The sequence below is a fragment of the Triticum aestivum genome, chromosome 6B, assembly GCF_018294505.1.
Source record: "Triticum aestivum cultivar Chinese Spring chromosome 6B, IWGSC CS RefSeq v2.1, whole genome shotgun sequence".
Lineage (NCBI taxonomy): Eukaryota > Viridiplantae > Streptophyta > Magnoliopsida > Poales > Poaceae > Triticum > Triticum aestivum.
The window spans coordinates 699,525,256-699,535,553 of NC_057810.1; the positions used below are offsets into that span (position 1 = coordinate 699,525,256).

At 44.7% G+C, this 10,298-nt stretch overlaps 1 long non-coding RNA gene across 1 annotated transcript; it reads right to left on the minus strand.

The window, feature by feature from the left end:
• Positions 1 to 206: 206 nt before the first annotated feature.
• LOC123134959 (uncharacterized) lies at positions 207 to 748 on the minus strand. The gene is made up of 2 exons (XR_006465778.1): positions 648 to 748; positions 207 to 549 (listed from the first exon to the last, which is right to left on the minus strand). It is a non-coding gene; the product is annotated as an uncharacterized lncRNA (long non-coding RNA).
• Positions 749 to 10,298: the final 9,550 nt, after the last annotated feature.

Below are 10,298 nucleotides of genomic sequence, written 5' to 3' on the forward strand. Positions count from 1 at the left end.
ACAACAGTCAATAAACTACAATAATGATCATATGCGCACCAAGCTTGACACCACAGGAATAACAATGTTCTTCAATATCAACGCCTTTAGGAAGAGAACGACGCTCATTCACCATCCACATGCAAGCCACATCACAATTAATACAAAAAAACAAAAACATTTTTCAAGCATACAAATTTTTATATCTACTTCATAATTTCAGATAATTCAAGAAGCAAGACGAAATTCATGACTCTTCATATGGCTTATGAGTGTACAAACTTTATACTACACCATTTGTGATTTCGTCACATTATTTACTTAACACACTATCCTACATTAGTTAATTGGTACCCATTTGTTCATTATCATGGATGGTTGGAGCCGGATCTATGCATAATGTGCACCGGCACCCCTCAAGAACACACATGCTAGATTTGGTTTGCCTTGTACGTTTCACACATTGTCTTTCGCAAGTTTTGCTATCACATGGCTTTGTCGATGGGAGAATTTTTTGCACACATGTGTAGAGTTTCATGCTATCATCCATTGATGCCTCAACTACCACATCTGCAAAATTTCACGATTAAGAAAACGGACGGTCACAAGAAGACCATTATTTGTTGGGGGAGATTCTGAACAAATGCATTACACGAACAAATGAGTACCTGATGCTAGCACAAGAAAGACTAGGGACAGAAGCAACATCTGGGTAGTCCTCATTTTAACTAGTGTTTGTGCTAAAGGAGCGAGTTGCAGATCGTTGTGTGATATGTAAGTTCTAAGAAATACCAAACGAAATGGCATGCCTATTTTATAGTGCATCTACCACATTAAAATATGGATTTGGTGAGATTTGCCAAATTAATAGCAACTATTTTATTTGGTGAGATGTACCAAATTAATAGTCATGTATTTATTTGATCTGGTGAGATGTAGCACATTAACAGTAATCAAGAAATTATGTTTATTTGATTCGGTGACATGTACGAAATTAATAGTCATTAATATGTTCTGTTTATTTGATTTGGTGAGATGTACCAAATTAATAGTCATCAATAAATTGTATTTATTTGATTTGATGAGATGTACCAAATTCATAGTCAACGAGTGAAGATATATATTCATATATTTTATTTATTTTGACGACGGATGAGCATTACAAGCCACTAGTAATCACGTAAATGCAAATGCACCAAAAGAAATGCACGGAATTTATTCTACATATACAAAAGGATTTTTTTCTTTTCATGCCCCTGGTTTCTTAGTTTTGCTCAGTTTTGTTCCACCCAACTAACATCCCTCACTTTCCCCTCCACTACAAAGCCCACACTCAAAAATGCACAAAACGAAGCCTTGTCGTCAGGTCAAATTAAGTGGAACAGAACAAATGAACTGAAAGACCCCCCCCCCCCCCCCAAAAAAAGACAAAATCACATATTTCGGTGAAAAATGGTCTTATTTCAGTGTAATGCTTTCCATCCACAACAGTGATTTTGTCTTCCCTTTTTTGGTTCTTTTTTTTCTGGAACGGAGGCTTCAGAGGAGCCCGACTTTGAATTAACAAAGCCACCAACCGGCTAGGAGTACAAAAGCGGACCACGAACAAAGCAACGGCTAAAGGATACATGGGAGAAAGAAGGGCAGCTAACTAAGCTACACCTACAGCCAGCGAACAGAAAATTACATTGAAGAACAGCTAATTGAGGATAAGCCCTCTACACAAAGGCCCTGAAACAACTGTGAAGAAGCCGCGAGGATCTGCAGCCGCCAAAATAGGTCGGGCACATGGCTGAAACCCGAAACTGGAGGTGACACAACACATGCCTTCTCTAACACCGAAGGGGATTCCTTCCCCTCGCCTAGGCTCGAAGGCGCTGCACCGTCGAAGTGTAGAGGCGCTCACCTGCGAGCTAGAGCATAGGTTGGTCTCAAGGCCGGGCCAACAATGGGGCCAACCACATCATGCCGGAGCACACACACGCAACCTGCAGCGTAGGCGCCAAAGGAGACCGATGGAAGAGCGAAAGCCGCCGGGAGAGTCGCTGAAAGGAAGAAGTTGTCGAGCCATATGGCGAAGATTAGGAACGAGGAACTCACGAACCAGCCAAATCGGCACCTGCGGCATTGCTACTGCCGTGAAGGGGAACCCGATCCCCTTCCGCCCTAAATCGAGGGTGCCGACCCGCCGGGACATTGCAAACGCCACCGCAGAGCACTTGTGGCTAGATCTGAAACCTGCACAGAAGGAACGCCACGGACCCCACAGACGACAGGCACCCACCGTCAGCTGCTACACGCCCCCAAAGCACCAACCTTCCCTAGACGGCGCCTCCAAGGAGGACACGACGCACCAGGCGCCGCCACCGCCCATCCCAGGCCGGGATTTGAGCTTTCCCCCGGGAGGCATGGCCGGGGTGTGGAGGAGAGCCCACGGCTGCGGCTCCAACGAGTAAAACGACGCAACAGGGCGCCGCCGCCGCCGCGTTGGAAATACCAACAAGGGTTTCCCCCGGGCTCGTCCAGCACCACCTGCTCGGGGATCACCCTGCCGGCACCAGATCCGGCGACCAGAGGCCCGGAATCAGGCGAATCCAGCGAGGAGAGCAGAGAGGGGGAAAACCTGACCTTCAGATCTGGAGCAGAGGAGGAGGAACCTCGCCGCGCCGCGACCACAACCCGTCGGGCCCTCGCTGCCCGCGCAGCCAAGGGGCCGTCATCTCCTCTCGCGTGCGCCGCCAGCCGAAGGACGGCGCCGCCTCGCTGACCGGTCCGCCGCCCAGGCTTCCGAGGTCCAACGCCACAGCGGGCGAAGCGACGAAGCCCCGCCGCACCGTCATCGGCAGTCGCCCAGGCGATGCCCGACGACTCCCTTGGGAGATGGCAGGGGGGGAGGGGAGGGGGGACGGCGCCTAGGGAAACCTTAGGGGCCCTCGGGTCGCCCTGGGGAGGACGACGCGAGGGGAGGGGAGGACTTTTTTTTTGGTTCTTTCAGTTCATTTGTTCCGTTCCACTTAAATTATCCAGAACCCCTTTGCATAGCCGAGGCTTGCATTGAAAGTTATTATTGCAGTTTACTGATGCAAGAGTTTCCCTCTATTTGCAGTTCCGCAGCGACAATGGCGGGTGCCCTAAAGGAGGAGCAGCGAGCTCTGTTTCCTTGCATAGTGAGTAATGAAAAACTGAAAACCCACCATGTGGGTACTGTCGGGAAGCAACATTTGTTTATATCTGCAGTGTATTTGGGTTGGAATCTTGAATTTTCTCAGACTGGATTTTGTCCCGGGTCAATTAGAATCGGAAATTGTGCATATGCCGTCTTATCCTAGGGTGACCATGGCGGTGTATGAAGTTAGTCTGAGACCTGCACGAACAATCCCCTCGTCAATTTCATCATGGCCACTGAAGCAGATTTCTTCGTCGGAGCTGGGATCGACGTGGTGCTGCCTCATCGATGGAATGAGGAACACCAGAGGATAGGTCATGTCTGAATATCTATCGGTGTACAGAGACAGATTCATGTTAGCAACCTGAAAAGCAGCAGTATAGGGTACCATAAAAAAGCTCGCAAATATTGATGGTGTGGCATAATTTGTTTGCTTGTCTGTAGAGCAATATAGATGCTATCCTTTAGCCTCTGAAACTTATGGACTAAGTAGGAGAACAGTACTTGTGGTATCAAATCAGGTCCACTTCTTTTGATCTGGTATCCACTCAAGGCTGTTCATATATTGATTATTATCTTGGAGGTCCAACATATTGAAAAAAGAGCATGCACTTTCTCAATTTTCAGTGGCACACACATTGCGGATGAGTGGTACACGAGAGATCCAATTACATAACTTCTATAGTATCATGACAGTAGCAGCTACTCCCTGGAAAAGAGATTGAAAAACACACGTTTCCTGCATCCTGGAATAACCTGAACCTTTTCATCTTTAGTTGTCAACCATTTGATTTGCTGAAGATCTTACCAGAAAATCTTTATCCATAATTACCAACTTCAGATAGTGAAGCTATGACTATTGGATCATCTCTAAGGTTGAGAGCATAACTTTATGTAAGTTTACTGATCTTTGCTTAAAATTTAAGCGTTGATCATTTAACTGAAGATTCTTTTTTGCCAAATTTAAGCTAAGATTCAGTGGATATATCAAACCTACGTCATAGACGATACAAAAAGAATATCAAGAATGCTATTTCTGAATAGAGAAAGGAACAGTATAGCATTTATGTATGCACTCAGATTTTTATCCATACTTTTTCATGTCATCCCGGAGGTCAATTTGCAGATGCATGCCAAGGGTCACGCACCGGCCCCTGCTCAACCATCCATTCAGCCACTGACTCCTTAAGGAGATAGATGGATGGACCCTGAAATTGACACTGTAGTAGCGCCCTCAAAGAAAAGATGGCACAACGTAGTACCGGGTGAGTGCCACACATCACATGATCTGAATCAGGGTGCTAGTGTGCGTGAGCTCACAGAATTTCAGCTTGCACCCCACTTGAGGTGGGGTGGTGACTGGTGAGGCTCCTATGGGATCCAAGTCGGCAACTGGTCCGTCAACTGTGCGCGAAGCGCAAGAGCGTCATTGGCGCCTTGGTGGATCCATTGTCCTGGTGATTCAGCTTGGATGAGGGCAATGCAACAGTGGGTTCAGTCAGCAAATGGTTTGTGTTTGTGGGCGAAACTGTGTGAAATGGATTGGCATGAAATGAAATTCAGAAAGCAGTAGAAGTGCACTGCATTCTTATCTTTCTGAAGAAAGTGTGTTCACTGCTGCATGGGTAATTATTGGGATGGTCACAATGGCAATGTTAGGTGTTAGATAGTGGTATCTTCTTATGAGAGTACCAGATGGATGCCATGCTTACCTGAGGTGGAAATTCTGCATAGTAGCTTTATCACTGCATGGAATTCAGCTTTCCTGTGATTGAAACATTCTGAATTATGATCAGAGGAAGAAATTATGTTTCAGACCATGAAACCCATGGTTACTCTGAAGAAATCATAGCAAAAAACAGAGACCATATGACTCGGGAGTGTGCATCTTGTATGACTACAATCAACTCAATTTTGTTTTCTCCAACTGGTAAGTGCACAAATAAGCTCAGTAGCTTTCTCTTAATCATAGTATGTAAAAATGGTCAACCGCTTCAGTGCATGAGCTCCTATTTTTCCTCCTTCAAAATAATACTCAAATGCCCAAAATATGAGATATGGATATATGATATGTCATGGAGGTAAGAGGTTGCCTGCATGCACCCCCCCCCCCCCCCCCCCCCCCCCCCCCCCCGGGTCAGCACAATGCAAATGACCAAAGCATTTCCGGCAAAATTTTGGCCTCCATCTCATCTCAAGGCATGGACACATCGGTCGCAAATCTGACCATCGGTCTACGTCGTCACATAGCAATAACTAAATTTCCACCAAAAATACAAAATGAAAAATTGCAAGAAGAACGACGAAAATAAAGCAGCTTTTTCGGTGCTCATCTTTACAGCTGAAAACCTCTCTGTTGGGCCCCTTTTCCGTGTTCCGAATGTGAGGAGCAGAGGCAGACGACACCTCCTCGGTTGGGAGACGTCGCCTCCACCCAAGGCTAATCTTGCCACTCAATTGATTAGGGGAGCTAATCAAGTCCAATCCTTCTGAAACTCGACAGCTGCTGCAAATTTTTGCAGGGTATTTTCTCCACCGTGCAGATCAAATCAGCAGATTATTTTGTGACCAATATGGGTGTCTTTTAAAGCATGGAGGGTCAAAAGTAAGTTTTGGAATTCAGAAATCTATGTGACAGAGACCTGCTTATGCATGTCCACTGCCGATTATTTTCCATGCTTTGCAGCAACCACTTATTGATTGGCAGTATCTCTGAGCACACCGACCTGTGCACATCCCGCTTAATGGAGTTTTGAACTTTTGATGCGTATACATTTATGCATCATCATCTACCTTCTTATTTTCTAAAAAAACAAAATCAAGCCTACTTTGTAATAACTGGATGTGTGCATTTTTAAGTGCACAAGCCGCGAGAGCTACTTTTGTACTCTCCCTATCAAAATATAAGACGTTTTTGCACTGTCATAATGTCCAAAAACGTATTATATTAAATTACAGAGGTAGTATTATCTAAAATAAATTTGGTCGATATATCATATACATGCGCAGTGGCACATATGCGGAAATTTCTTTTGAATCACAGGTTCCATGTAGCCTGGACTTTTGAAAAAGAAAACAGATTTCCAAGTTTCAAAAAAAAAACTGAAAAGTACATAGGGATGGTTACCACATCTCTGTTAATCTTCATGATCAAATATGTTTTTGTGCTACCCCGCAAAAAAAGTAAGCTACAAAAAGTTCATGATTCTTTTATACTCACACTAAATTAAATGTAACAACTCTGCATCATTATCTACTATTTTTTTTCTGGAAAAGAAAATCACCATCAACTCTTATGAGCGGCAATTCACTCCATTCATGTTATATATATATGTGCAGTGGTTTTATTTTCCAGGGCATGTTTATTGGGACAGATGGCTATGTTTGTAATACTATTTTCGTGTATGATATGAATAGGCAGAGCTTTCGCCGTCTGCTTAGAAAAACTTTAGAAAAATAAGTGATCTTAAAGCAAACATAGATGGAATGTGGGCCGAAAGTAGGGAAATGTGCTAAAGAATAATAGCCTTGGGTTAGGGAAATGCCACTCACGTGATCTTCTTTTCTCGAACGAAAAAGCTAAATTCAGTGACCATTTTAGCGCATTTATACACCTTTTGCAGGGGGGAAAAGTACACGAAAAATTTAGTACCATTAAAAAATGCTGAATCAGTAGTTTTGTCCCAACTCAAAATTCTTTCTCGTACACGACACAGCACCTATCGCTTCCAGCTTTTCCTAATTAAAGCAGAGATAGATATAGCAATCGCATCACTTGCTCATAAATCCTTCATGTTAAGTTAGGAACTAATGGAAATTCATTTGATTAGCGAATATGCAGAATTTAAACATTCCGTCTCAATTTGGTTGTACCAGCAACTTATGGTGTGAACAAACAGGTGGTTTGGTAAAGCCGGCAAAAGGATGAATTCATCATGTTATCATCTTGAAGTCGGTTTTTATTTGCTCATAGCTTTTCGAAAAGGGGCGCTTTATTACTTAAAAGGGGCTCATAGCTAATTCCATAAACGTATGAAACTCTCCTAGATCCATGGGCATTTATCCAGATTAAATTCTGAAAAGCCGCACGTTCCTTTTTCTTCTCGCACATTCTTTTAGTAGTGCCTTTTGATGCAAATCTATCTATCGAGATCTTCAATCTGCATCTCATACTTAGTTTAGGTGCCGCGTATGTTCTACATCATGTGAGTAAAATGTGAGCAAAATACAAGAGTTAAACTTGAGAAAACTATGACAAGCATTAGCTAGCCTGGATCACTTTCACTAAATAGAGCTCGTTGGTTACAAAACTTACCATAACACACTCACACAACAAAGAACAAGGGGACCATAGAAAGAGAATGGGGTATGCCTAGAGACAACCCTAAACCTTATATTTAGCACCCACCGTGAGGGGAATAAACCGAAAAGAGCAGGAAGGAATGTTTTGGATTGGTCGAAAAGAATTCTCATGTCCAGAAAACGAAAATGCCACTAGCTTGCCCAGTGATCACCCTTCACCTTGTAGAACTAGGAGAGTCACAGCCACCTGTCGGTTCAATATCCGGCGTATCTCGTAGTAGGGGTCCTAAGCTAGGCGTCTTGGAGCGATGGTAACATGGACACGGGATTTTACCCAGGTTCGGGCCCTCTTGATGGAGGTAAAACCCTATGTCCTGCTTTTGATTGTATTCATATGGGGTATAGTACAGAGTACATGTATCTACCATGAGATGATAGTAATGAATATGAGATTATCTATTGACTAGCCTGGCCTCGGTTTATATAAGACACGGGAGGCCTAGGGTTTAGGAGAGTCCTTGTCTTGGGCGCCAAGTCTTGTGGAGTCTTCCTTGTATGCGGCAGGGGTTGTCCGAACTGGCCCATGAGTATACGGCCATGGGGGTCCTCGGCCCAATCCAACTGATCGAAAGACGACGTGGTGAGTACCCCTTAGTCCAGGACACCGTCAGTAGCCCCCTGAACCGGTCTTCAAGTTGGGGACGCTCCTCGATTCTTCTGAACTGTTCTTCATCTTCGGTCATCGGTCTTGAAAACTGGTTCAACAGATCTTTCCATCTTCGATCTTGAGGATCGCCAAAGTGAATCCGAAGAGTTTACATGTTGGGTAACCGAGGAGCCCCTTTAAGTTTCCGGCCTTTATCAATGCCTTGTTATTTTTATGCCACGCCTCGGGTTTGAAGTTGTCCCCGGGCGGCAGTGTCTTCTTGCGTCCGAGCTCCAATGTCGGACTGCATTCGAGGTAGGTTTGCAGCCGAGCACCAATGCCGGACCACTTCCGAGCTCCAACGCCGGAATGTATCCGAGCTCCACCGCTAGACTGTATCTGAGGTGTATTGTTACAGCCGAGCTCCAACGCTGAACTGCATCCGAGCTCCAACGCCGGACTATGTCCAAGCCCCAATGCCGAACTATATCCAAGGTGTCATAGATCACCTTGGTTCAAAAAAGTTGAAGGAGTTTAGCCGAGCTTAATACCGGAAATGCCCTCTACGGAGCCAGCCACCGGCGTTCGAGCTTTATGCCGGAAATGCCCTCTACGGAGCCAGCCACTGGCGTCCAAGCTTTATGCTGGACTGCTTCCAGGGTGTCTATTGTAGTCGAGCACCAACGCTGGACTGAGGTGGTGCACCACCTCGGCCATGCGCTGATTTTTATGAATATAATTCCGAATTATGCAATGTAATCTCTACCGAGATATATAGCCAGTAGCCCTCAAGGTGCGTGTTGGCCTAATATTCGGGATGCACCTGAAGGAAAAAATCAAACCGCTAACCCCAGTAGCCCCTGAGACTCAGGTCGATTCATAAAATCAGTCTGAGAATCAATTCCCAGCTCGGCAGCATACTTAGGAATAGAAACGCAGCGTGCAAAGTCCTTGAGACTCAGGTTGGGTGCGGCCGGCCAACCTGAGGATAATAATCTCCTCGAAAACTGTATTGCATTTTAAATTTTCTGCATTGGATTGTCAATACAGTAGCCCCCAAGACACTGGTCGGGTGGCAATACCAGATCAGGGGATCGATGTGCCCTTTTAATATTTGTAAATAATAAGCCCAAAGCCCAGTAGCGCCCGAGCCTTAATGCGGGCACGGGAGGCCAAATTAAGGATGGACATCCATAGTAAAATCACAAATGATATGTAATGACTCTAAGTATCCAAGTACTTTACGTCATTAATGCTTGGATCCGCATTGTACAAAACTTTGTCGACTGACCATCGGCTTCAACCTCCTCAGCCAACAGCCGAGGAGTGTTTGTCCTACTTTATAAAGCCTTTATGAGGGCAAAGATTTACGGCAAACAAGGCAATCCGGCCATACGGTTTTATAAACAAAGGTACGCAGAGAGATATGTTATATTATTATTTAACATAAGAAACATCGTCCAAAGAAAATAGTCCCGCTATTGGTTCCTTTCTTTGGGTTGTCATGCTAAGCATGATCATGAAACCTCAGCTCCGATCAATGTGGGAGGAAAATACTGAGGATTTAGTTCGGGGAAAGCTTCCAAACTCTGTGGTCTAAATGAACCCAAATTTTCACTTCCGTTGTGACCGTTTATAATCTGAAAGTGGCCCATCGTCGGCTTCTACGCAGGGTGTTTCCGAAATAACAAAACAACCCTTAGCCGACGTCTCGGTGCCTGAAGGCGGTTGTGTTGGCGAAAACGAGGCAATCAGATATGCGGGCTTTATAACTTTCACTTAGTCATAGGAGGTTAAAGTTGGGAGGCCAGCAAGTAGCCCCCCGGTTAGTGTTCGGCGACAGCCGAGGTCAAGCCGTAAACACTTTGGCCAATGTTATGAACGGCCCGTCATTTAATACAGTCGTCGGACCGCTAACCCGTTTACGGTTATTGTGTCGGTTAGTTTTCGGCTTTCTCCACTCAGGTGCTTAACCATGCGAGCTAGAAGCACAATCGCAGTGGTTCTTGATAGGTCTCCAACGTATCTATAATATTTGATTGTTCCATGCTACTATATTACCTGTTTTGAATGATTATAGACTTTATTATACACTTTATATTACTTTTGGGACTAACCTATTAACCGGAGGCCCAGCCCATATTGCTGTTTTATTGCCTATTTCAGTATTTCGAAGGAAAGGAATATCAAACGGAGTCCAAACGG